This window comes from Narcine bancroftii, chromosome 4, assembly GCF_036971445.1.
Source record: "Narcine bancroftii isolate sNarBan1 chromosome 4, sNarBan1.hap1, whole genome shotgun sequence".
Taxonomy (NCBI): Eukaryota; Metazoa; Chordata; class Chondrichthyes; order Torpediniformes; family Narcinidae; genus Narcine; species Narcine bancroftii.
The window spans coordinates 239,143,457-239,168,710 of NC_091472.1; the positions used below are offsets into that span (position 1 = coordinate 239,143,457).

The 25,254-nt window shown below is 39.4% G+C and overlaps 1 protein-coding gene across 1 annotated transcript in view; it reads right to left on the minus strand.

Annotated features, from left to right (window-relative positions):
• LOC138762445 (microtubule-associated protein 2-like) overlaps positions 1–25,254 on the minus strand; it is a 434,932-nt gene that overhangs the window by 281,847 nt on the left and 127,831 nt on the right. Inside the window, exon 3 of the mRNA XM_069936203.1 lies at positions 6,773–6,823. The gene's annotated coding sequence lies outside the window, so the exon portion shown is untranslated. The remainder of the gene's footprint in view (positions 1–6,772; positions 6,824–25,254) is intronic.

Here is a 25,254-nt window from a genome sequence, read left to right on the forward strand (position 1 = left end):
GTTTGTGCAGTTCTTTAAGTTGTGTTTACAAATCTCTGCAGTTTCTTGTGGACTTGAATAGAGTAGTTCAGTACCACACAATGATGCATCTGTAGAAGTTTCTGATGGATGCATACGACATGCCAAATTTCTTCAGGCTTCTGAGAAAGTCGAGGCATTACAGCACTTTCTTAGCCATCACATTGACGTGGGTGAACCAGAAAAGGTAGTTGCAAATGCTTAAATCCATGATTTCTGCTGAGCACTGTTGATGCAAACAGGGGAAATCCCTCTTCCAAAAGTCAATGACAATCTCCTTAGCCTACCTGACATTGAGCGACAGTTTGTTGTCCTGGCATCGAGCCACTAGGCCCACTAACTCCCGTCTACATCCAAATCATCATTTTTAGAGATCCTACCTATGACTGCGAGTCATGCAAATATTTCTACTATGAGTTGGAGCAGCGTTTGGTCACACAGACATTGGTGAACAGGGAGTATAATAGGGGATGAGTACACAGCCTTGCAGGACACTAGTGTGCGAATGATCATGGAGAAGGTACTGTCACCAATTCTCACTGACTTCAGCATGCAGGACAGGAAAATGTTGATCTATTTGCAGTTTGGGGAAGAGTTTATTTGGCATTGTTGAAATTAGAATGTAGTCAATGATGTAGGTGATGTAGGTGTGTTTTTGCTGTCCAGATAGTCCAGTGTTGAGTGTTGAGCCAGAGAAATGGCATCTGCTCTGGATCTTTTGTGGTGGCAGGTGAATTGGAATGGGTCAAGGGTGACTAGGAGGTTGGAGCTAATGTGAGCCATAACCAGCCTCTCAAAGTACTTCATGATGGTGGGTGTCAGAGCCACTGGACGAGAGGTGGTAGGCCCATTAATGTGTTTTTCTTCAAGACCTTCTTGAAGTTGGTCAGTAATTCTGCCTGTAGAAGGAATAGGTTGAAGATGTCTGTGACTTACCTGGTTTGTGCAGGCTCAAAAGACGCATCCAGGGATTCCATCTAGGTCAGTCTCCTTCCTCAGGTTCAATCTCTGGAAGGCTGATCTCATATATGCCATGGTGACCATGGATATAGGTCTGCCCATGGTTTAAGTGGTGTGTGTTTCTTGTTCATCGGCCTCTTGTTCGAAGCAAGCATAAAATGCATTGAACGTGGGAGAGGAAGGCACTGTTGCTTGCTCTTCTGCCAGTTTTTGTTTTACTTTAGTGATATAGCAGGATAAGACAATTCTGCCATTGAAACCCATGCCACAGAATTATACCCAATTAATCTACCAACACCATACATTTTGAAGGGTGGGAGAAAACCAGTGCAATTCGGGAAAGCCCATCAGGTCACAGGGAGAATGTACAAATTCCTTACAGACAGCACTGGATTCGAACATGTCCTGCCACAAGGAATGAAGGAAACATTATGAAAGGGTTGCTGGATTATATTCATTCAGTACTTCTGCTATTGGTCCAATCAAAATTCAGGAATCAGAAGAACTCTCTTATTTGTCATGTTCTTGACAGATACCAACAGAACAAATGTGCATTAGACGTGCATCAGCTAGATCACATTTCACAAATCCAGAATATAGATTCTGGGGAGGAGGGCTTCGGCTCCCCTTCTCTGAAAACAAGTCACAAGTATATCTACAGTCACCAGGGAAAACTGGTTGCTTTGATACAAAGCACATTACCAATTTGGAAAGACAGGCCATAAGTCTACATTGTCCCTTCATTCTGGCTTGTGCTGAAATGGATGCACTGCAGTCTGACCCAGGCACATCACCTCCCCTCACTCAGACCCCGTCATAAACAGCATGGGATATCTTCATTTCCAGCCTTTCCTTCGTGCCTTGTCCCTTCTACCAGCAACCAAATTAAATATGTGCTACACTCACAAAGTTATCTGTTTATCTGTATTCCTTGGTGTTATGTCCCTGTGTTAATTGGGAAGCTTCTTAAATAACTTAGAGATGCAAAATTCAAATAACAAAAGAGACCGATGCCTTCCACCATCTCAGGAAACGGTTCACACACTCATATACATATGTCCCAGGATGGTGCACTACAGTTACTACAGTGAGAAGGGTGTATTCTTACGCAGTTACAAAATAGTTCACATTTTCATACATATGCCCCACAGTGGTGCACTACAGTTACTACAGTGAGAAGGGTGTATTCTTACGCAGTTACAAAATAGTTCACACATTCATACATATGCCCCACAGTGGTGCACTACAGTTACTACAATGCGAAGGGTGTATTCTTACGCAGTTACAAAATAGTTCACACATTCATACATATGCCCCACAGTGGTGCACTACAGTTACTACAGTGAGAAGGGTGTATTCTTACGCAGTTACAAAATAGTTCACATTATCCTGACTATATAACACTTGGCTCATTTGATTATGATGCATTCAGATGCATTTTCTCAATAAGTATGTGAGTGTTGTCATTCAGTTTTCATAATTTAGTTCAGAAAAATAAGATTATACAGTACAAGGAATACCATCTAAAATATGATTAAATTCACTTGCTAAATCTCAAAGAATACTTTTTCTTTCCAATCACATACCACTTTAAGTAATCCATCGATGCTCTGTGATTAGTAAGGCATTGCATAAGGTGGTATGTGAGTGGGAAGGGAAGACTGAGAATCACTGCTCTAAACCCAATTGTTACTGAAATATTTTGCTTGAGAAACATTGTCATTGGCCCATTTCCTTGGGAATCCTGAAACCGTGCACATAACGAGTCTATTAGGTACGATTAAAACAGTGGTTTTCAACCTTTTTCTTTCCACCCACATACCACCTTAAGCAATCCCTTACTAATCACAGAGCACCGATGGCATAGGGCTTAATTAAAGTGGTGTGTGAGTGGAAAGAAAAAGGTTGAGAACCACTGACGTAAACAAATGAATCAAGCACCCAGTGTTATTCAGATGCACAACAAAAGGATATTGATAAATACTTCAACCTGAATATAACCTCATACCACATTAGTGGATATAAGTAAAATATGATAACGACACCCCATGTCTCAATACTTTCTCTAATACTTTTACAAGATCATAATACCGGACAGATTAATAATGCTCCTAAAGATGAGGAACAATAGATACCCTGTTTACACCAGTCATATTTCCCTTTACATTAGCTTCTCTTCTCTAGATTCCCAGCCTTGATGAAAAGTTTCAGCCCAGAAAGTCTTTTTTTTCCCCCACTGTTGCTGCTCATCCTGTCCTCCTCCAACAGATTGTGCTTAAATCCCAACACTTGGCTCATTCACAGTACGGAGATCCTAAAAAAAATTCTTAGAATACATCAGCAGAGCATTTTGCTTGGCACAAAAAAAATTCTTAATGGATTTCGTTGTAACTTAAAGCTGTCAGAAAACAATTTATTCAGAGCAAAATACTCACCACAATGCACATTGAGCTAAAAAAATTCCTAAGGCAGCATTACAAGTCAACAGTTACAGGTGAATGGTAACAACAATAACTTCTACTCCCGAATAAGACGAAGGAATATTTTTTTAAAAATCAATCAATGGCTTCTTCCTGAGAAGGTTTGGCCAAGACAGGACTAGGCTCAGCTATGAAATTTCCCCTTGTCCATAAGGGATTAAAGTGCCAATGCACAAGCCCATCTGCAAGGCAACATTCAGGTGAGGTACCAGAAAGAATTTTGTGTCTTGAAGTTGTATTCTAACACATGCAGGGAAAGGAATATAAATCAAACTAATTTTAATATAAAAAACTTAAGTGAGGGAACTTTTATTGTTTTTGCTACAATTCTTTGCCAGTGCAGTAAAAATAAAATGAACGTGACATGGTCATTGAACAATCATGTGATGCCTGGAATTGCACGAGCTGCAGTTAACAATGTAGCACAAGGATTAAGAAGTCATAATTGTCTAAAAGAGGTAGCGTGAATAATTCTTCTGTCACAGGTCTTTACAAACTGTACGCAATTAGTATTTTAGAGATATTGAACAATGAATGTAAAGGTACACTATAATGGTACACAGATGTTCAAGACAAACTTTTCTTCACATAACCATGAAGATAAAACTTGTTTACAATTTTAAAACTGTTCAGGATTGAATGGCCAGGCCACCAACCATTATTAACCTAAGAAGAATCCACTTTGTGATAAGGGCATTATCGCATAGTTGACCAAAATGACAAATGTTGCTAGGATGAAAATAAAATTTCAAGAATTCCCGAGAAGAAAACAGGTACTTTTTCCACAGGAAGTCAGTCATAGTTTTAAAACTGTGAAGCAGGCCCTTCGATACAACTTGTCTCTGCTGACCAAGATGTCTACCCAGTTTCATTTTTCTGCATATCCTTCTGAATCTTTCCTACCCATGTACCTGTCTAAATGTTTTTTGAACGTTGCAATTATTAATTCTACTACTTCCTCTGGCAGCTTCCTCCACAAATCTACCATCCACTGGGTGAAAGAATTGCCTCCTCGAAGATATTAAAAACTACAATTCTTAACTGAATTAAAAAGAGACAATGAAAGAGAAAAACAATAATATAAAGCAGAAATCTGACAGGTCTGCATGAGGATGCATTATGGTCCAGGAAAACAGAACAAGTCTCCTTTGTGAACCTATTTCAATTCCCCACCCCATTCTCATGCTGACATATCTGTCCATGGTCTCATGTACTGCCAGATTGAGATCACCTGCAAATTGGAGGAATAACACCTCATATTCCGTCTGGGCACCCTCCAACCAGATGGCATTAACATCGACTTCCCCGGTTTCTGTTAGACTCCCGTCTCTCTGCTTTCCCTATCCCTATTTCTCATTTCCTCAGCTCTGCATTCACTGAGCCACCCTCTCTCTCAATCAATTCTCATCTCACCTCTCCTCTCCTCCTATCCATGTCCCATTATCACCTTTGGTCTGTTGGCCTACACTCCTCCTCCTGCCCTTTCTTCCCTTCTCCTCAGCCCTTCTATTCAGGAGCCTGCCTGCTTTTTTTCATACCTTGTAGAAGGGCTCAGGCTTAAAATGTTGGCTATACACCTTCACCTCCTATAGATCCTGCAAGACCTATGTTCCTCCAGCATTTTTGCCTCTCCCTTTTTAGGAATACTTTTGCCCTTCTTATCCTAGTCTTGTTAAAGGTTCAGACCCAAAACATTTACTGACCATTTCTATCTTAGGTGTTTTTACTCCAATCGCAGCATCTGCAGACTTTTGTGTTTCATAAGTTCCAATTTGTTGTTTAATTGACTACAAGATGACTTCCACTATCCAGGATTAGATGATAAGGAGGATCTCTAGAAGACCATGAAATCAAAGATCTGAAAAGTTGCATCTTCTCAGTCCCTTTTAAATCTTTCCTTCTCACCTTTAATCTGTAATTAATGCCTTGATTGATAAATAAACACCTTCTGCTTCACCCTATTTACCTATGTCACCACTTTTAAGGAACCACATTTCTACGTTGTCTGCAGGGCCCTGCCATCTAATTAAACTAAACAGGAAAATCTGCTGATGCTGTGATTATAGAGCAGTACACAAAAGTGCTGGAGAAAATCAGCAGGTCACTCAGCATCTATCGGAAGTAAAGGGTAACCAATGTTTTAGGCAGGAGCCCTTCATCAAAGTATCCCAAAATGCTAGTTATCCATTGCTTCCTCGAGATGCTACGTGACCTGATTCATTTTTCCAGCATTTTTGTGAATTGCTCTAGCATCTAATGGTGGCTTTATAATCATGGAATGCTTCCTATTTGTGAATAAGACATGCTCAGATATTTCTTAGTTTTTGTTTAAAAGAGCTGAAGTAGAAATATCCTTTCATAAAAGCAACTGAGCCACACACATTGAAAATCCAGAAGGTGTACATTGGAATTTTAAAAAATACAAAACATATTTTATGTTTTTACCATCAGAGAGGTCAATGAGACTTCAGCCAATGAAGACATTCCCTTTAGTACAGGTACAAGATAACCATAAGCATTATGACCACATAAGTGGCAGAATAGCTGAGTGGGTCAATTTGCAGGATTAGATTCTCCAAATGGAGCATTTAATGCATCTGTGCGAGATTTTCATATTCAAAATTTTAACTTTGGTCCAATGCATTAATCAAAATAGAACATTATGAAAAAATAGAAATATGTATCCACATAAAATCAAATCAGCTAGTACAGAATGATGGGGGAAGGCTGTGCCAAAATAATGAAAGGGAGCTAGGATTCAGAGTTGCAATCCTCAGGTTTCAACCCAAGCCAGAAGATGTTTCTAAATAATGCCACCAAGATTCAGAAGCTTAAAATGGGAAACAAAATGTTTTGTAAGCCTGCTTCATTAGATTTTGTTTTCCTTAATATTTTAGAGCATTGTTAGATATTAGTTGCACAATTTATTTTTTCATGTAGCAATCCAAAACAATTTAATTGTCATAGCATAATTATGGATTCATCAGATATTTAAATGTCATCTAAGAGAAAATTCCTACTGCTTGCAATCAGCCTATAATTTATATTTAACTAATCACTATCTAGTATTTAATCTGTCAGACAGGTTGGGTGTGAAATTGACAAAATGAAACAAAATTTGATTAATTTCTGCCCAACAAAATAATCGTCTTTCAAAATGGTCTACCAAATTTGCAAAATACAATCACAGACATGTTCATCATTGAAGCTGACGGTAAAACAATAGATAAATCTGCAGTGCCTTATTTCTAAAGACAATGAATGTTTTAACAACTGTTCTGCATTAACTTTTAAGAAAGAACTGAGGACCTTACCTTTCAAGCAGATCTCAGGCAATTTCTGATGTGCAAATAATCTGGTGTAATCTGCAAAATAAATTATTCCAGTCAGATAAAGACAAAAATTGCAATTCATGATCATCACTCATGAGTCTTTTTACCAAAATGTCTTTCATAGAACATTACAACATAGAAACAGGCCCTTCGGCCTTTCTAGTCTGTGCTGAATTATTTTTCTGCCGATTCCCACTGACCTCTGCCCAGTCCATAGCCCTCCATTCCTCTCCCATCCATGGACTTGTCCAAATTCTTCTTAAATGTTAAAAATGAGACCACATTCACCACTTCAGCTGGCAGCTCGTTCCATACTCCCTCCACTCTGTGTGAAGATGTTTCTCCCCATGTTCCCTCTAAACTTTTTTCCCTTTCCCTTTCCTCTGGTTTGTATCTCACATACCCTCAGTTGAAAAAGTCTACCTACATTTACACTGTCTATGTCCCTCATAATTTTAAATTCGTCTATAACATCTCTCCTTTTTCTTCTACACTCCAGGGAATAAAGTCCTAACCTATTTAACCTTTCCTGTAACTCAGATCCTGAAGTCCAGGCAACATCCTAGTAAATCTTCTTTTACCTCTTTCAATCTTATTGATATCTTTCCTGTTCATTTTAAATGTTTTTCCTAATTCTGAAATGCCACTTCCAAATGATTTACCAGCTGATACATTGCAGCACATTATTTTAACTTTCAGATGAATGCATAATAATTCTAATGTAGCCTGATTCACTCCTCTCATGCACAAAATAAATACACCCAATTGTCTCCGTGGGATCAAAACAGCTGCAAGTGAAAATTCTCCTCTTGCACTGTTAGCAACACAGCAGCTTCAGAAATATCTAGAAGGCTGCATGGGGTATGGGGTGGGGGTGGAATGGTGGGTCATGGTTAGTTGGTCTTAACTGTTGTGACAACATACTGCTGCATCTGTTTAAGTAGCTTGCTGGGAGTTTGGTGACACATCTTCCCCCAACAAAGACTCTAATTTCAATTGTATCCAGTGAACCACATCTTTTGGAGGGAAGTTCTAACCCTTGACAATGTCACACACCATGTCACAAAACACAAGCTCAGCAACTCAAGCTCACAAACATTCCTTTTTGTAAGGGCTGAATTGTTCCTTTTTAGTTGCCTTGTATATTTTCCACACAAAAACTATATACAGCAAAGACTGAGACATACAAGAAGAATCAGTTTATTTTTAAGATTTGTTTGCCAATCAGGAAATTGTTTCACTACTTGCCATGATAGAATTGCTAACAGATGAAGAACTATTTGAGAGAACATTTGGCACATTATTAAAATGTATAAATAAATGGCTTTGAATAAATATTAACTAGAACATTGGTCATTGTAGCACTTTAATTCTGGTTCATAGACACCAACTAGGTTGTCAATTTTCAGAAATTTCTGATTACTAAGGGTATTTAAAGCAAATTTATATTGCAGATTTATACATGTAATTTATTAAATCATTGATCTTCATTGTGTTCTAACAAAATTATTAGATCCTTGTGGGATTTTAATCCAACTACTTCACATATGAAGAGTATCTAAAATGGCATAGCATTTGAAACAGTGACCTGGCATTGTAAAGATATTTTATGTTACATATTCATTTATAATATAATGATTATTATGCCAAAACACAATTATTTTTCCTTCTGTTTTTTTTTCTTAATCATTGGGCACCAAGAACATCCAATTAGTTTTGGAAAATTTAGCAAAAGAAAAGCTCCAAGCTTTGGAGGGGCTGGAACAAGAGCATTTTCTTTATTCTCACCAAGAGCAGGTTTGGCACAAAGTAAACCCAAACATCGACTTAAGCATGAAATGGAGCGCATCAGAGACGTTAGACCATCTCCACGCCACCTTATCAATATTCTCCCAAATGCAATTATCATAGGACAAATATGAATGATTTCTCCACATTAATTCATCAACATTATCTTACATCATACTGGAGAAGCAAATTCATAATCAGAAATTTTGATCAAAGCCTCCCATTCCATTACATCTTGGGTGTTTGCATTAATGGTACACTCGACTCACAATTCTGTTTCACTTTCCAAACCACTGCTAAAAATCTCTGATATATTCCCTGTGTTAGCTTTGACCACAAGACCCTCAAATTACTTTATACCTCCAAGATTTACCTCTTGGCTCCTCTTGAACATTAACTTAATATCATTCAGAACCTTGCAACTTGCATCTTACCTTACTCCACACCCAGTTTATTAAACAGTTGGAATTTTTCTGCCTTCCTAATGACTGTCTTGTCTCCATCAAGGTCAATGAGTGGCCTTGCCTCCTTTAGACCCTGAATCCTTTTCTCCCTTTGCAGCCCAACAAACGCAGTCATCCACTCTTTTTCAGGTGTTGTTGATTTCATTGAGTAATGTGCTTCACTCAAAGCACATGTTCCACAAACATTTCATTCTTCTGTCACTTTTCAACCAACTCTCCAACCTTCATTTCAGCCTCTGTTCGATGTTTGACTGCCACATTTTGTTTCCAATGAAACACTCAACTCCTAACTTTTTCCTGATGTTAATTGCTTAGATTTATTTAATAGATTTTTCCTTCTGTGAAATCCCTTTCACAACGATCATCATGGAAAGCCCTTTGGACTTAATGAGTCAATACTGACAAGGAAACATTTCAACAATGATTCAAGTTAAAACACAATGCTGGAGAAACTTCATCAAAGTATGAAATTTAAAGGGTTCAAGCCCAAAATGTTGGTTATGCATTTTTATCTTTGCTACTGAGTTTCTCCAGCATTGTGTTTTTACTTCAATCACAGTGTCCGCAGACTTTCACGTTTTATTCAACATTGATCAAAGTCAGCAGAATGGATGTTATAATTCACTCAAAGGAGCCCTTAAATTTGTTGAAAAAACCCTGGTCACTTCTCCACCTCAAAAATATCAATTTTATTATCTCTTGACTCTCATTGATCATATCACAAACTTTTCTTCTCTCTTCAAAGTCCCTGAATGGATTCCCCAAATCGTTGGCATCCATCACACATCTCACCTAAATCTGTCCCTTTAATCTGACAAATCTCAAGAGCATTCTCCACTGGCCAGTCTTCCCACTCAACCTTGTTCTGATCATGGGTGCTCCAAAACCACTCCTATCCTCCTCATCCCTTTGTGGTTTAAATGTTCCATTTAACAAGAGTCAGGAAGAGGAGAATTATTAAGTAATGCAGCATTGCTTGGGGTGTACAAGTTACTGCTAAATTCCAGACAGAAATTCTTTTTCTTTCAATAACAGCTGTAGTTTTCTTTCATTTATTCGCTCACAAGACTTTCCATCACTGGCAATATCCAACCCTAGATTATCATAATTGTTTAATCAAAAATTATTAATACAATGGTACTTATTTTGTCAAGGCCAGACAAATATGGGCTTTAGAAGAAGAGACAAAACCTCATGACCTTTTGAGAAGATGTAACAAGTTGGTCATTTGTTAGAAAGTAATGCATGGTTTGTGTTGCAGTATGTTTTCTTGATTGCTCTACACAGAAGCAGTAATAAAGCCATAATAGATATCAATATTTTCCCATCAGTGAGCAGTTCCCATTGGATTTTATTGTAGTCTTGAAAGGAAATAACATAACTGAACAAAGCTCTTACAAGATTATTTCAAGGGAGTTTAACATGTAATCTCTTGGAATGAACTCCCTAGTATTCACGCTCTGTCAGTATCTCTCATATGTACTTCCAGTATGGAATTGTGTTTAACTGAGTGACTTGACCTAATAATATCAGAGTTAAAATGTTTTAACAAATTACATAGCACATCTTATGTACTGATAAATGGCTAGTGCAGCCAAATTTGTCAATAACCTTGCTTCAGTGGTTATTCATTGAAAAACTCAAGAATACTTCTACATTTTTTGAATAGACACTGACTGATTTATGCAATTTTCTCCCTATAAACATTCTGCTGTCTAGTCTCCAATTAACCCAGTGAACTGTTCAGTGGCAGATGGGAACCCTCAAGGCAAGTAGGAAGACACATTAAATCACCCAAGCAGCATTTGAATTCAATAAAAAACCTGTTTAGCCCACCTATTTAGCAAAATTAAATGTGCACCACAGCCCAAACACAGCAGGACCCGAAACAAAAACTGAACACATTGGAGCCAGTAAGATTAGGTCATTGACCTTGATACAAAATTATTTAGCACAAGTGTAAAACAAAAAGCTAAATATGCAAAAAAATGTGATGCGTAACTATTGCTGAAAGGAATCTAGTATTCGTGTTTATATTTCTGTATCTAATATCTAATTCAGCCTTTGCAACATAAAGTAACAATTTTCTGGATAGTAAACTACCAAGTGTTTATCTGTTATTAATCACAGAAATATACAAATTTGCACCAAAGAAGAGGTACAAGGACTGCTTAAAGAAATCTCTTGGTGCCTGCCACATTGACCACCGCCAGTGGGCTGATATCGCCTCCAACCGTGCATCTTGGCGCCTCACAGTTTGGCAGGCAGCAACCTCCTTTGAAGAAGACCGCAGAGCCCACCTCACTGACAAAAGACAAAGGATGAAAAACCCAACACCCAACCCACCAATTTTCCCTTGCAACCGCTGCAACCGTGCCTGCCTGTCCTGCATCGGACTTGTCAGTCACCAATGAGCCTGCAGCAGACGTGGACATACCTCTCCATAAATCTTCGTCAACGAAGCCAAGCCAAAGAAGAAGACAAATTTGAAAAAAAATGACAGAAATGCAGAGGTAAAATGTTCATTTATGACAGAAAAAAAAATCCAAAGGAAAATGTTGATTCTATTTCTCATGAATCCTTTCTGCCAATATCTCTTAATTATGTAAAACACAATGCTGGAGAAATTCAGCAGGTCAAATTAAGTGATGGGAATAATTAAATCCACATTACAGTAGGAAGAATGTCTCCACTTTCCAATAAAATCCATGAAAAAAAATTATACTAATTTTATTTTTGAAAAACTCAAAGCTGTAGATGCTGGAATCACAAGCAGACAAACAATAGAAAAATTCAGCAAGTTGGACAGAATTCATGGGTAGAAATGGTCTGTCAACATTTTGCATCTGACTAAGATGGAATAGGTAAAATTACATACAAAGGGGGAAGGAGCTGAGGCAGGTCCAGAGGTGATAAAGAAGGTGTAGGAGGTGAGAAGCAGGTAGAGGGAGAAACCATTAAGAAGGGGGGGGGGGGGAAGAAAAATGAGAGAGAAAGGAAAAAATAAAACAGTAATAGATAAAAAGATGGAAACAGTAGGCACTTGTCAGCTGCAGCACCTGGATAGCTGTCCTGGGACACAGGAGCGATTAGTGGGGCAAAGGTGCTTCCAGCACTTTTTATGCTGCTTCCAGCACCTTTTAAGCTGCAGGGGGATCAACCCATTAAATTGCCAACCTGGCGATTTGAGGGGGATTTAGCCCCGCAATGACACTTTGAATGACGTGCCATGCACTTACCGGAATTATTACCTAAAGTGACGAATCGAAGTCCAAATGGAACGACCTTCTGATGCTGGCTAATCAACTCTGCTGTGCTGCAGTACAGCAGGGAACTGTTGTGACCACCACTGTCAGGCAAATACTGTAGTCATTGGAGGTGCAGCAGGATGTAAACACTGCACATTTCAGTAGGTGCAACCCAGTGACATACACACACAAGCTTTGATGTCACCGGAACAACTGGGTTGGCCATTTTTGCTTTCAAGCCACTGGTGGATGTCCTAGGTAAGTTTAACTGGGTTCTCTGACTACCTCTGAGATAGGTCAGGGACCCAGTTGGATTTGGACCACGCTGACCAGGTCAGACCCTTTCAAGCTGTCATTTTTCATGGGGTGCTAACCAGGCAAATTGCCCGGTTAACCCTATTTTACACTGCACCTTGAAAGGGCCTAGTGTAGGCGAAGGTTACCCAAAATTAAAAATATCAAGGTTCTTGCCATTTAGATTTTAGGCTGTCCAGGAGGGATATGATGAGCTGATCTTAAATTTACATTGGTTCTCACCTTGACGTGGATAAAGCCAAGGATAGATATGTCACAGTAGGAATGGTTGAGGGAGTGGAAATGGTTGGCTTTAGGAAGCTAAACTTTAGACCCACACACAGATCACTGGTGTTCAGTAAAGCAGTCACTCAATTTACATTTGGTCTCACCGATGTAAAGAAGAAACCAAATATGCATGTCCACAAAGAGCAGAACAAATCTCATCTATGCAAATCTGTCTACTTTCAATTATCAGCCAGATGATGCAAAATTACTGTCTGATGGCACAGGTTCTCCAAGCCTATTCCCCATGCTCATTTTGTAATCCACAACGATCAATTAGTTCCAGATCTCATTACAACTTTACTTCAAAACAAGGCCAGAAATAAGAAAACAATGGCTGTTGATGACATCAGGACTGCATTTAATCAAGTGTGACATTGTTTCTTTCACAGGATGGTTGTGGTTTTCCAGAGGTCAATCATCTCAAGATATTACTGCAAGAATTATATGGGGAACACCGAGACCAAAGGTCCAATCATCGTCAGTTGCTTCATCAATAACGTGCCTCCATGTCAACATCAGAATTGCAATGCTTGTTGGCAATGTAATACTCATCCCATGAACAACTTCTCCAATAGTGAAGCAGTTAGTGCTCCATAAAACCAGAACCACATTCAGGTTTGGATTTCTTAATGATGGGTAATGAGCTATCAATAACTCCAAAGATTAGATGTTACTGACTAATAGGCTTTTATTGCCATAAACAGAAGGCACGTCTCTTGTTGCTGACCCGAGACCTGAGCTTGTTTTGGAGAAGGGATTATGGCAATGCTGCCTTTATTAGGGGAGTCAAGTGGGAGGAGCCACAGGTACAATCAAAGGTACAAGGGGTGGGCCAGCCATACACATACAAACTTTACACCAGAACAAGTGACAAACTAGCTCCAACAAGAACAAATCTAGTTCCCCTCACTTTATATTCACATTACAAGACTTAATCTTAGAAGTGTTGGTGTCCATTAAATTAGAGCAATTTAATAAAATTGGGGTCATGCCACCTCATACAAATTAGGTTGATTTGAACACCATAAAAATGTTCCTCTTTTAGCATACATATTACATCATCTTGAAGCTCCTGTATTTGCTGGTTACAAACTAAATACCCACACAATATGTTCTGAAGTAATGCAAAGAGCCCACCTTGAAGACACCTAGCATCCAGACACATTAAGATACTCTTTCAACCAGAAAAAATGACAAATAAGACAGCCTATTCCTTTCAGTTTTGACGGAGAAAATCATAAAAACGTAAAATTTAGAAATATACAAAAGTGCTGCAGGTCTTGCAATGTCATTAGGAAGCAAAGGGATACAAGCATTGTTTCAGGCCTGAGCCAATTCAAGAACTTGAAATTTCTGGGTAGCAATATCCCTGAAGATCTGTCCTGGAGCCTCCATGTTAATGAAGTCACAAGAAGGCTCATTACTGGTATACTTTGTGAGGAATTTGAGGAGATTTGTTACGTCACCAAAGACTTAAAAACTTCTATGACTGTCTGGTATGTAAGTGGCAATGCTAAAGACAGGGGGAAAACTCCAGAGGGTTGTTAACTCAGCCTATGACAACATGGGCACCAGTCTTCATTTCATCAAGGACATCAAGAGCCAGTGTCTCAAGAAAGCAGCCTCTATCTTTAAGGATCCACACCACCCAGTCCATGCCTTCTTCACTGTGCTACCATCAGGAAAAAAGTATGAGCCTGAGAACAAGCATTCTGCAGCACAAGAATTGCTTCTTCCCCCTCTGCCATAAGATTCCTGAACGAACAATGAAGCACAGATACTAACTTGCTTCGTCTTTTTTTTTCTTTTTCTTGCACTATTTTTATTTATTTCGAAATGTGGCTTACAGAAACGTTAGCACCGTGATAACCATATAACCACTTACTGCACAGAACAGGCCAGTTCGGCCCTACTAGTCCATGCCGTCACAAATCCCCACCCTCCTAGTCCCACTGACCAGCACCCGGTCCGTACCCCTCTAGTCCCCTCCTATCCATGTAACGATCCAGTCTTTCCTTAAATGTAACCAATGATCCCGCCTCGACCATGTCTGCCGGAAGTTCATTCCACATCCCCACCACCCTCTGCGTAAAGAAATTTCCCCTCATGTTCCCCTTATAATTTTCCCCCTTCAATCTTAAACCATGTCCTCTAGTTTGAATCTCCCCCTTTCTTAATTGAAAAAGCCTATCCACATTTACTCTGTCTGTCCCTTTTAAAATCTTAAACACCTCTATCAAGTCCCCTCTCAATCTTCTACGCTCCAGAGAAAAAAGCCCCAGTCTGCACAATCTTTCCCTGTAACTCAGACCCTGAAATCCTGTCAACATTCTCGTGAACCTTCTCTGCACTCTCTCTATTTTGTTTATATCTTTCCTATAATTTGGTGACCAAAACTGTACACAGTACTCCAAATTTGGCCTCACCAATGCCTTGTACAATTTCATCATAACCTCCCTACTCTTGAATTCAATACTCCGATTTATGTAGGCCAACATTCCAAATGCCTTCTTCACCACACCATCTACCTGAGTATCAGCCTTGAGGGTACTATTTACCATCACTCCTAAATCCCTTTGTTGCTCTGCACTCCTCAATTGTCTACCATTCAATGTATATGACCTATTTAAATTTGCCTTTCCAAAATGTAGCAAAACAATGAATTTCGTGTCATGTTCATGACAATAAATTCTGATTGTGAAAAGCAGACAGGTACTTGAATAAAAGGATAAGGGGAGATGTCAAAGGACTCAGGCCCAAAAGGTTGCTTGTATCTCTGCTTGTCTGGATGCTGCGTGACCTGCTGGGTTCCTCCAGCATGTTGTATAGTGCACTACAATCACAGTCCCTGCAGACCTTCCTATTAACTAAAATTGAGAAACATTTTCCAACCATCTTCAATATTTCTCTTAACATCAGATTTACACTTCTCATCCTCTATGGTGGCAATTTTACGATCTCATTCATTGGGGATACAAATTTTACTTGCCCTATCCAATCAGATTCCAACCACCCTGTTGAAGTACAGTGACGGTTTCTGCTCGTACATTTTTGCAATTGAGGTACAATCATTTACACAAAGACCGAAGCTATTTTAGAACTGGAGGCTTTTATTAACACGAGATGGTCAGCATCCTTTGTGTTGCTGGCTCACCCTGACCCAGTCTCTAACTGGGGGCAGGCTTGTGGCATGACAGCTTTCATGGGGGAGACAGGGGAAGAGTCACGAGCTGGCCAGTGAGAGCAGGGTTATACATAAAAAATCATGTCATTTACATATACAATAATGGTTTCCACAGCAATGAAACAGCAAGTCTAACCAATTGCAGGTTCCAATCACTAGCTCTGAAGCAATGCAAGATGCCAATCCTGAATATACTTACATATCACAGTGGTCCTTTTCACTCTGCCGGTGAGCAGTGATCCTACTTGGACCCGGGTGAAATTCCCGGGAAGACAGGACCACCCGAGCCTTCCACACTGCAGTCCAAATTCTCTGGAATTTTCCCTCCCCAGCAAATGTAAGGGGGTCTTGCTCCCAGTGATGATGCGTTACTCACTGTGGATAATCTAACCAGAGTTCTCAAGATCTCAAAATTGAAACTTTATGTCGCTCCCCATTGTTCATTCAAACTGACCTTCAGTGATATATGAACTGGATACAGGGTGTTTATTTCATCATCACGTTAACACGTGTCTTTAAAGCATTTCTTTATCCAGTTCTCCAATTGGCATTGAATGAGATTCAGATTTGGTGATATGATCCAAACATTACTGAGTTCCCACCCTGGGCCACTTCAGAACATGGCAACGGTGGCACAATTTGGGATCAATGGCCAACTTCGTAAGCTATAATCCCTCACAGCCATCGATTCCGCATTGACCATTGTCGTGACATCCCGAAACAGCCCGCTGTTATCAGGTGGTATGATTCTTTATTTTAATCACCCATGTGACTCAGTGCGCAAGCACTGATGTCATGACTCTTCCCATGCTTGGCCATTTGCCTTTTCACAATGCAGGGAGTGAGTGGTCTGGGAAAATGACCCAGGTCCGCAGTCTTATCTCTTAGGTAGGGACATGGATCCGGGCCATTTTCCAGGCCGACATTTTCACACCACCAGTTCATGGGAGTTTCCAGGAAAATTTCCCAGGAATCCCTATTTTACACGGCAGTGTGAAAAGGCCTAGTGATGGTGGATTAATGTCAGATTTTTTAACCTGGTGGTAAAATGTTAATTACAGCCAATAAACCTCTGACAAATAAAATTACAGTTATTCCTAGGTTATGCAGAGGTTCAATTCTTTAGAACTGTCCAAAAGTCGATTTCTTCCACAAGTCCGAAACATCAGTTTTCTGTAGTTACCCATATTATATCACTCTACATACACTTGCTATATTTCATTCATTTCATTAATCACCCTAAACACCACCTGTATTTAAACTAATGGGAAGTATACCATACCCCACCATTAATAAATGCCATTAAACATTTTAGCATTACAGTCTTGAAATTCTCGGGAGAATTTATGTGGTCAGATCATTTGTTACTCAGAGAGCCCCTGTATAATAAATGTCACTTCCCATTCATTTAAGTTTTCATTGTTATTTAATACTCTGCAATTGATGCATCTGGAGGACACAAGTCCAACACTTTTCATTACTAATTGGCCCCTGAACCAGATTACTCTGTGGGCATTTCAGAGGGTAGAATCTCAGAAATATGGCACATAAACATGTCTCACTGCCCACTAAGGCTATGCTAACCCTTAAGTGTGCACTTAGTCAATTTTATTCTCCCCACTTTCCCATTAACTCTCCCCAGATTCTTAACTACACACAAAATACAGCAGTGAATTTGTAATGTGGTAGGAAACCAGAACCTAGGGAAAATACACACGATCACAAGTAATTTGTGCCATCTCAACCCTGACAGCACTGGAGATTAGGATTGAACCTAGTTCATAAGAGACATGAAACAGCAGGACCATTAGCTGCATCACTGTGGCATCATTAAGAACCAACTACTTATATGGGTCTGAAATTGCATCTTGCCAGGTCAATTAAAAATTGTGCATTCCCTTTATTTTAGAACAAGAGATTAGGAGTGTCAACTTGCACAACCCTCCAGTTTTGAAGTCACGATATACTAATAAATGAAGGTGGTTTAACAATACAACTCACAAGAAATTCCAGCGGTCATTTATTATTTCCAATTAATCTTTCTAGCCTTGTTTCAGACATCTTGAGAGTACATGATATGCAAAACTCTTGAAAAATAAACTGCTAGGCAGCAAAATGAACAGATTGCATCAAAACAAAACCATATTATCTGCACATAGAACTATAGAACATTACAGCACAGAAATAGGCCCCTTTTGTTCTTCTAGTCTGTGCTGAACCATTTTTATGTCTAGTCCTACTGACTTACACCCAGTTCATTCTCCTCCATACCTCTCCCATCCATGTACGTGTCTAAATTCTTCTTAAATGCTAAAAATGTGCCTGCATTCACCACTTCAGCTGGTACCTTGTTTCACACTCCCACCACTCTCTGTGGAAAGGTCCCCCTTACAATTTTAACCCATGTCTTCTGGTTTGTATCTAACTATGCTCAATAGAAAAAGCCTACCTATATTTACTCTATCTATCACCCTCATAATTTTAAATTTCTCTATAAAATCTCCCCTCATTCTTTTATGCTCCAGGGAATAAAGCCTTAACCTGTTTAATCTTTCCCTATAACTCATTCCTAAAATCCAGGCAATATCCTAATAAATCTTTTCTGCACTCTTTCTATCTTATTAATATCTTTTCTGTAGTTAGGTAACCAAAATTGCACACAATACTCAAAATTTGGTCTCACCAATGTCTTATACAACTTAACCATAACATTCCAACTCCGATACTCAATACTTCAATTTTTGAAGGCCAATGTGCCAAAAGTTCTCTTTATAACCCTATCTACTAGTGACGCCACTTTCAAAGAATTATGTATCTGTATTCCCAGATCCCTGTTCTACCGCACTCCTCAGTGCCCTACCATTTACCATGTATGTCCTTTCTTGGATTGTCCTTCCAAAATATAATACCTCACACTTGTCTGCCTTGAATTTCATCTGTCATTTTTCAGTCCATTTTTCTAGCTGGTGCAGATCCTCTGAAAACTTTGAAAGTTTTCATTTTAGCATCATCTGCAAACTTTCTGATCCAATTTACCAAATTATCATCCAGATTATTGATATAGATGACAAACAACAATGGTCCCAGCACACCCCTAGTCACAGGCCTTGAATCTGAGAATGTCCAGCCATTGTTAAATCCATTTTACTACTTCACCATGATACTGAGCATCTGAAACTTCCTGACTAAACTCCCATATGGTACTTTGTCAAAGGCCTTATTAAAGTCCATGTAGACAACATGGCCTTTCCTTAATCAACTTTCCTGGTAACCTTCTCGAAAAACTCTATACGATTGATTAAACATGATGTACAATGTACAAACCAATATTGACTATCCCTAATCAATCCTTAGCTATACAAATAATTGTATATCTAATCTTTTAGAGGACCTTCCAATAATTTACCTACTATTGACGTCAGGCTCACTGGCCTATAATTTCCAGGGTTACTCTTGGAGCATTTTTCCAAATGACGGAACATGCATTGGAAATGAGAGTTAAGAAAAAAAAGACAAATTTGGATAGCACTCTTAGCGTAGCAGTTAGTGCAACATTATTACGCTCAAGCAATCAGGATCGGGGTTTCAATCTCACACTGTCTGTAAGGAGTTTGTCCATTCTTTTGATGTCTGCATGGATTTTCCAGGTGCTCCTGTTTCCACCCACTGTTCAAAATGTACCAGGGTTTGAAGGTCAATTGGGCGGCACGGGCTCGTGGGCCAAAAGGTCCTGTTACCATGATGTATGTCTAAATTTACAACATTTGTTGTTTCTTTGGAATTTAAGTTTATTTATTTCATTCCCCCCCCCCCCCCCCCCCACACCTCCCCAAACCCTCAAAAATTTCTTGGAGGAAATCCTGCTCTGTATCTCAGACTTTTAGGTAGCAATTTGTGAATTCCATAAAGGCAAATTTCTGCCACCCAAATATCCGTAAAGCAAGGGTTGTACATACTAGACCAGTACTTCATTTTTTTTTAATTTTAAATATTGGTTCAGCAGATTATTGGATGAATAGTACAGGCCTCTGAATCATTGTCCAGCAACTTAATGATCCTGCAACTTTTCAGGAGGATTCATCAGGTAGGTTACCAAAAACTCTCAAAAATTTCTACAGATGTACTGTGAAGAGCATTCTGGCTGGTTGCATCACTGCCTGGTATGAAGGCGCCAACTCTCAGGACAAGAATGAACTCCAGAGGGTTGTTAACTAGACCTGTGACTTCACAGGCACCAGACTTCACTCTATCAAGGACATCTACATGAGGTGGTGTTTTAGAAAAGCAGCTTCTATCCTCAAAGACCCCCACATCCCAGGCCATGCCCTCTTCACTCTGCTACCATCGGGAGAAAGGTACAGGAGCCGAAAGACAAGTACTAAATGGCACAAGGACAGCTTCTTGCCCGCTGCCATCAGATTCTTGAATAATTACTGAACCAAAGACACTGCCTTACTTTTCGTGCACTATGATTTTTTATAGTAATGTTGTAAGATGTTTATAATATGAATGTTTATACTATGATGCTGGTGCAAAACACCGAATCTCATGACAATAAATTCTGATTCTGAGGAACATTAGAACTGAGGCAGTGTAAATAGGACAGGATGTGACAGAGGACCCACACAGGATTGATGAAGCATGCAGGGGTGAGAAATGACAGGCAGAGGACTGCCAGGTCCCAGACAAAGGGAGCGAGGGGCAAGGAAAACAACCTTTCTAACTTGTCTCAGTCCTGAAGAAGATTTCTGTTCGAAATGTCAGCCGTTCTTTTTCTCTCACTGATACTCCTCAACCCACTGTGTTCCTCCAGCAGATTTTGTTTGGCTTCAGATTCCAGGATCTGAAAATTTCCCAATGCATTTCCAACTTAATCAACATGCTAATTTCAAAAACTGTGTAAGGAGTCATGTCAAGCATAGTGAGGAGATGGCTCAGCTGTGACATAATTATTGCTGACATAATTTAGGGTTTGGTGGGAAATTACCACTTAGGTGGCAAGTAGAATACTTTAAGAAGTAGACCTGTCACACTATTCTTACACTCAAGTACAGTTCAATTAACTACATTTTAAATGCAGAATATATGATCTGAATCTAACTGCCCTCATTTTTGTGAGGCAAGTCAACTGAAGTAAGATGTTTTGAGGTATTCAGACTCAGCAGTAGCAAGGCATGCCAGATTGCAATTCCCAAATTGGTTTCTTATCCAGGAGAGGCAATGGGTAAAAGCAGGAAACTGGTGGAAAACAGAGGCCAAAATGTAGTTGCCACCATGAGCATTGTGCTTTCTGCCAAATAGCAACTTCTGCAGTCACTTGCTACACTCAGGAACAAGCACATAATAAGCAAACTGTTTTAAATCTGAAGACATACAGGACAAGGCTCATTTCATTCCCTTTGAAAAGACTGCAAAAACAATTAAATTTGGCTCACACAAATGCTAACAGTTCAAAAATGAAAGGACGCTATTTTCTATTATATGCTTAATTGCTTGGTCTTACGAACTTTAAAGTGCCGAGGAGGTGCGGCTTTTAATTATTTAGTCTTAATATTTCACATAATCAAGCAGGATGAGTAGTTAGAATCTTACTCAGCTGTGTAGGAGAAAACTCTATCTAAATTATGATTTTCACTGTAATGATTCAGAGCAACAGACCAAATGAATCCACAAAACATAACTATCTATACAGTATCACTCGCCACTTGAATACACAGAAGCAGAACTGTCACTTATGCAAGATATCACAAGGCATCTGGTGTTTGCTGAACGAGAGGTCAATTTCTCTCGGGGAAAAAAAAAGAGAAATATTTTGACAAAATGGGAAAGAAATAAAAAGTGAAAGCAGATTTAGGTTTCCAGTGAACCTCTGGGCCTAGATTGCAAAGTGCCGGTAACTAAGTTAACCAGCAAGACCCAAGGACTGCCTCCAGCCATCTGGAAAGCCTGGTCACAGACAATCACGTGGGTTGTGCAAGGCAGAAATGACAGGATGAATGTAGATTCTTGGAACTGAAGAACCAACAACTCTGCTTTCACATCAGGAAAAACATGGACTTTCTGTACATAAAATAGGTTAAAAGAAAATAGACTGCAGATTTGAACACTAATCTTCTCTGATAAAAGCTGTCCTTGCTGTACAATTCAGGAAGCATTTATTAATCTGCATCATTTTTTAATTAGACTGACTTCTCCCTACTGTGATATGCTGAGCTACAGCAGGATTTACATCCAAATGCAGCCAGCTGATGATTACCCTCCATGGGCAATCGGATTGTTCTCCTTCAGCACCAGCATAAACTGTAAATGAGAAAGTCGAGTTTCTGCTATTTACCATCACTAATCGCACTCCACATTAACATGGTCCTCAATTACAACTTCCTACGGTTGGCTGAAACCAAGCCATGGAAACAATTAACAGACAAAAGAGCTTCTTACCCACCCTGGCCTGATCAACACTTGCCTCAATCACAGCTGTTGAGGCCACAAACCTAAAGCCAGCACCGTCCTCTTTTAATGTGCGACTCAGCCTTGCATTAAATGGTAAAGGACATGTCTGCTATTTTAACCAGTGGGCTAAGTAGAGGTGCAGTAGCACTTTCTGTGCCAGGTCAACCCTGCCAATAACAGAACTAGCTCCAGAAGAGGCTCATTAATTTATTTTTCCGTTTTTAAACAGGAAACCCTGGGCTTCCCCTGCTCCAATACTTTCACTGATTCAGCTACTGCTTCCTCCATTCCACCCACCCTACCTCTGCACCAATGTAAACTCCTCCCAGAACTGAATTCTGCACATCTCCTCCCATTGTCCAATCATTCTGCCCCTCAATGTCCAGGAGCCCTGATTTTATTTAAGAGGTGAACACTGAGGGAGGGATTATGAAAGCAAATCTGAACAACCCAGGAAAGCTGGAGATAAAGATTCTGATAGTCACCAAGGCAGAATCTAGTTATTTTTTAAGGTCCATCTACCACATGACCGGCCAGCCAGCCAGCAGGCTGCTGAGCATCCTCTGGATCTGATCCATGCAATCAGGAGGTTTGGGAGAAGATGACAATTAAGGCCAAAAGATTTCTTTGAGAGTCCACATATCCCACCTGGCCCGCAAGCAGTGAAATCAACATGTCACCTGGCTGCCTTTGACTCTTGGGTCTCCAAACACTGAGAAACCTGCACAGCAACAGTAATTATTTAAATGGGTCCCTACTATGCCTGACTTAAGTACATTAATCAAATGTAATCACAGTAGGCCATCAAATATGCCAATATCTAACACTGTACAAAAGAAGGTGGGCCGATGCACATAGTTAGGGTTACGTGCTCTCAACTTCATTTATAATTCTCCTTTACTACCAGCATCGCTGGTCTTCCCACAAGTTGTTTGTTACTTTCTTTAAAGGAAACTGTAAATTGATGTGATTCACAAAAAAAAAGATATTTCTCCATTTTTACTTTAGTTATTCCAGAATCCTACTGAGTGCAAGAGTGTAACTGGAGCAGGAGAAGCCTACTTAGTACTTCCAGCTTGCCCCACAGTTCAATACAATCAATGCGGATCTCTCCCACACCTCATCAATTCCCTTAGCTCTCAATTCCTTGAACTTTCCAAAATATACCTACTTCATCTTTAAATGCTCCTGATGATCTAACTTTCACATCTCTCTGGGGTAGAGAATTCACTCACCTCTCTCTGTAAGAAGTTGTTCCTGTACATCTCAGTTGAAAATGATAGCCCTTCAATCCTGTAATTACTTGAACTTCATTCAGAATTCTCCCACAAGTGGAAACATTTTGATATTTACCGCCATACCCCTTCAGGGATCTTGTATGTTTCAATAAGATCACCTCTCGTTCTTTTAAATGCCCAATAATATAGATCCAATTCCTTAAATCACTGCTACAACACTCTTCATACTTGGAATTAGCCTAGTAAATCTCTTCCAGACCACCACTGTATCATCGTTAAAAAAAAGCTTTTGGAAAATTTCAAACCTCTTGCAGGAAATTCTGAACCTTTTGTTGTATCTGCCTGTTAACCCCTTGAATTTGATGATTGAGATCCATTTCTACTTCATTCATCTGTAATCTTCTTTCATTTAATTGATAGTCTGCCTATAAAGTCCCCTTTACAAAGAAGACATAATTGAATCATTATTGGTAAACATTTAATTTTGAGATATCAGTGCTAGTTGCAAAACAAAACAGGAACCTGTACAGTAATTGAAGAAGAAAATATGTTGACGAATGAATTAAATATGATTAAATTTTATCAAGTCAACAACACAAGCCGAAACCATCCATATAAACTCAAGAAATGAAACCAGCAAGTAAAGAATTTTACACCCTCTATATCTATGTTCTCTGACTCTCTAAAAGAAAAAGCCACGGCAGCTGCAATCATATAATAATTACTCCATAATTAGATCTCAATTAGTAATTTCAAAAATAAATTGTAGCTTTGAACTGAAAGATGGAAGAAAAGGATGTCGAACAAAGGATTTAGTATGACATCAGAAACTGTTTTCACCATGGCCAAGAAAGCAAATCAACAACTCAAATTCTTCAGGCCTGAGGAAATTTGACAAGTCCCTGAGATCTCTTATCAATTTTTAGAAATGCACCAAAAAAAGTATCCTGTCTGAATGCATCACAGCTTGGTATGGGAACACCTCTATCCAAGACCATAAGAAACTGCAGAGTTGTGAACACAGCCTTAGGCATCATGCAAAAAGTGTCCAAACTGATCCACAGATGAAGCAATAGATGACCCTCCTCTCTGTCCTAACCCTTCTAAAGAACAATGCCTCATACATATGTCTCTTGTGCATTGTCTTAAGCTCAGCATTCAATACAATCATAACGGGACTAGTGGATAAACTGTACTTGCTGGGACTCAGCACCCCTCTTTGCAATTGAATTCTAGATTTCTTGACCTAAAAACCACAGTCAGTCCAGGTTGGTAGGAAAACCTTAAGCCCCATCAACTGCACTGCCAGATTCAGTTCAAACAGCATCATCAAGTTTGCAGATGATACAACAGTTGTTGGCTTACAGAGAGGAGGTATGACAGCTTTTAAAATGGTCCAAGAACAACAACCTGAGTTCAAATGTGGACAAGACAAAGGAGATGATTATGGGCTTCAGGACAAAGATTGACCATTCTCCACTACACATTAATGGTTTCATCGTGGAGAGCA